The sequence below is a fragment of the Rhagoletis zephyria genome, unplaced genomic scaffold (assembly GCF_001687245.7).
Source record: "Rhagoletis zephyria isolate East Lansing unplaced genomic scaffold, Rhagoletis_zephyria_1.1 Rzeph_scaffold_00681, whole genome shotgun sequence".
NCBI classification, from domain to species: Eukaryota; Metazoa; Arthropoda; class Insecta; order Diptera; family Tephritidae; genus Rhagoletis; species Rhagoletis zephyria.
In genome coordinates this window covers 169,022-172,802 of record NW_016157765.1, presented here as the reverse complement: position 1 = coordinate 172,802, position 3,781 = coordinate 169,022, and the positions used below count along the sequence as shown (strand labels likewise).

Below are 3,781 nucleotides of genomic sequence, written 5' to 3'. Positions count from 1 at the left end.
TCGCATAACTTAATATATGCCGTCAACGGTCGTCTCGATGATAGGGCAGCCATCCACCGAGGGACGGATGTAAGTACCATTAGAGCAAATTATATCAACTTATTTATTTTACTTCAGCTCGCATTTATCATGAATGATTGCGTTTATTTTCTAGACTTATTCAATGCACGTTAACGTGCCTTTGTTTGTCATCAGTTTTTTTATCATCTTCAACAATATCAACAGTATTTATTTTTCACGTTCAATGAACATACTTGGCAAGCTGTTAAATGGCACCGCTAAAACTGCGAACTTACCAGCTAATTTTATTGATTTTTATAGTTCCAATGAAAATGTTCCACACCTGCGCTGGCTTTATTAGAAATGTATGTACGATTGCTCGTTCATACGAAATCGAACCGGTGCACAGTGCCGCGAAGGTGGACAAAAATACAAAAATCGACTGTCTTGAAACTTAGATGTTTTGATGTTAAGTTACAGCTAAATCTCCAACTAAGAGAAGTTCATAAGTTATTTTGTGATAAAAACAACTTTCAGCCTCACACACCCCCTCAAAGTACACCTATTTTCTACATACCATTTCATTTCGGCGATTCGCACATAAAAGTGGTCGCAGTTAAAAATTTGTTAAAAATACATTTTTATTCCTAGCAAGATCAACTTTTGCACTTTGATAAAGATATATGCGACAAACCAAGAAATGTATGGTTCATGGAAAAAAAATTTATACNGCCAAAATTGAAACATGAGTGCAGTCGATTGCACCGATAGTTCCTGCTACAAATGGTGAAGATGCAGACGCAAAAATTTCGTTTGCCGCTTGGCACTCCAGTTGCGTCATAGGGAACTTCACTTTGGTAGTAAACATTGAATTGTTGATTGCGTCAGTCACACGGTGTATGCAACGGCTTATCGATGTTTGGCTCATGGATATGCCCCACTGTTCTCCCACTGGGCGTTGATAGCATCCAGTGACATAAAACCGTAGAGCAGCTAGAACCTTCAACGAGTACATAAACACATGCTTATATAAGATGCTTTTTAGCGGTAATACGAATTGTACGTTTTACAGGAAAAGCTGTTCCACGTCACATAAGGTTTATTAAAGGTAAAAACAGCTTTTCCTGTAAATCCTTGAAACCTTCAGACCCTGCAATTAGTACTACCGCTGGAACGCACCTATAATATTTAATAAAGTTGAAATATATATTGATTTACCTGCTTTTCGGTCGATAACGCTGTTATTCGCGATCCTCTTAATTGATTGTCAAGTTGCGACACAAAATTTTCAGCCATGCCGGGACTAAGTCTATATAGCCTCCGGAACTCCGTTGGCGTTAGCTCGAAAGGGTTATCGACTTCGCGAAGCCTACGCCAGTCAATTCTTGGCACGTTTAATGGCTGCTCATTATCATTTTCATATAAATATGATGCAATGTATGCAAATGCCATTTTTAACACAATTTTCACAATTTTCTCAATTTCCTCAATTTAACTTCACAGAAAAGTTTGCAAACAACAGCTTAACAATGAAAAACTAGATGCTATTAACCACAAAAATAATTGTCACCAAATAGCTGACTGCGTTTGTTAACACTAAACAATGACAAATAGGGTTAACGTTGATACACAATCACTTAACCCCAAAAAAAAGTTGTTAACTAGAGATAACAACGTGAAATGTGGTTAAATTTAGATTAAGAACCGTACTACTGGTTAAATTATTAACCGTTCTGTTTGTTTTCTTTCACTGATAATTCGGCAGCACAGTGTGGTAGCAGTGACAAATGAATTCATACACAAACAGATGTTCTGTCATTGTTTCTTTACAATTGCTTCAAATAAATCGCGTTTATGTTATATGTGCATTTATTTAAATAGATATTATCTCGTAAATATAATTTTTTCCGAAAAATGACACTGAAAATGGCACAATGCCGAAACCAGTTTGTCTGCAAACCAAACTTGGCAAGGGATGACGGAAATCCGTTCCAAAATAAATCATAATTTTTTCCCATTTAATGAGTTAGTTTCTATAATTTCTTTATCCTCGTGCTAGTAATATATAGTTAGTGATACTGAGCTCGATAACCAAAGAAAACACGACTATTGTCACAAGTGTAAACGAAAAGAGAGTCTGGGTCGTTCATGAAACAGAGTGCGTAAACTTATAAGATTATTTGCTTGATAAAGTTATCAGCTTAGATGAATACCGCTATTGATTTTCAAGAATTCCATACCATTTCTACGATAAGTTATTTTTTCCCCCATATAAAATACATGGAAAACTTTAAGCGCTTTGAGCGACCTCAAAATATTTTTTGATTTCAAAATAAAAATAGCGGTATAATTTTTTTCGACGTAGAACAGTTCTAGGGGGTTAGAGCATTAAAGTTCCGACTTCACTGTTTTTGGTCACACCCTAATATACAAACAAACAAAACAATAACTGTTTCAACATATTAAAGTATGATTGAATTACAATAAAAATAACATAACCGTTAGAGATCAAAGCAAAAGTTAAGCGTAACGTAAGTGGAAGCAAACAAAACAAGAACTATTTTAACACATTTTTACGTAACTAACTGATATTTCATGTTATAGGGTCTTCTTTCGCGTCTACCATTCGTATTTTTCACTAGTTTTAACTTTGCGTACTCGCCATACAAAAGTTGTTTGCTTTCAATTTAAAACATTTAAACAAACTTGTGTTATAGAATCTTGGAGGACTTTAGCGCACGCGCCTTTTCAGCACCGACTGTTTCTTCAATGAATTCCCCAATGCACCTGCAACTTAGTTTGCCAATCGCGCCCTCAATTGTAGCAGGTAATGTGGTGGGTGCTGTTGTGAAGGGTTATTCATTGACACCACAAAAAGAGATACAAAACTACATCAATGCTGTTGGCATAATACTCGCTGCTCTGCTTAAGAAATATTGGAATGCAAATGAACACCATGGGTAAAATTGCGTGTTCTGTTTGGTATTATTTTCAAAGGGATGTGTAAACATATATCCTTATTTCAGTGAGCCGCTGATATGTGTCTTCAGTTGGTGCTGCCTTCAGTAAAAATTGTGAAGACTCGCTGGTCGCACTAAAATCGCTGCAAGAAATTATGTATGACAATGCAGACAAATTGGCGTCACTTACAAACGAGAAAACAGCGGAAACAAAGATGAGGAGTTTGCAGGGTGAGTTGAGTTTAGCGGGAAGTTTAGTACCTTTTTAAAGCTGTTATTACTTTCTTGTACGTAGATTGCATAAAATATTTGGCTAAATATCACCATTGAAAGCACAAAGATTACAACGAAAAACAACCACGCCAAAGAGGAGTTTTATGTGCCTAGTCAAGCATTTTTAACATCGCTAATACAAATTTTCCCAGCCATTTTCTAGCACATACAAAAAAGGTGATGTAAGCCATAAAATATAAGTGAATTCAATTTCTAAATAAAATTATTGCAGATTTATTTAATCTGACTTTGAAAAGTTTTGCGTTGTGCCGAGGTATTTTATTGTATTTAGCTATATTTCAACTATAAGAAAATTATTTTATGACATATATAGGAAGCCATGGACGATACATGCAATAATAATCGCAAAAGTTTATTGGTAACAACTGCGGGGGTAAATGCATCATTGAATTCGAATGTTTTCACTGGGCGCTTGGCGGTTACTGCTTTACTACATCGATTCCAAGAAGTTTTGAAGCGTTCCAATGACGACGAACGGCTGATGGGCGCCGTGCAAGGGTCACAATAGTTCATTCCGTGGTATTGAT

General features: G+C 36.0%; 1 long non-coding RNA gene across 1 annotated transcript; it reads left to right on the top strand.

Annotated features, from left to right (window-relative positions):
- The first annotated feature begins 2,721 nt into the window (after positions 1-2,721).
- LOC108361020 (uncharacterized) lies at positions 2,722-3,414 on the top strand. Its single transcript, XR_001847218.1, has 3 exons — positions 2,722-2,960; positions 3,027-3,191; positions 3,256-3,414. It is a non-coding gene; the product is annotated as an uncharacterized LOC108361020 (long non-coding RNA).
- Positions 3,415-3,781: the final 367 nt, after the last annotated feature.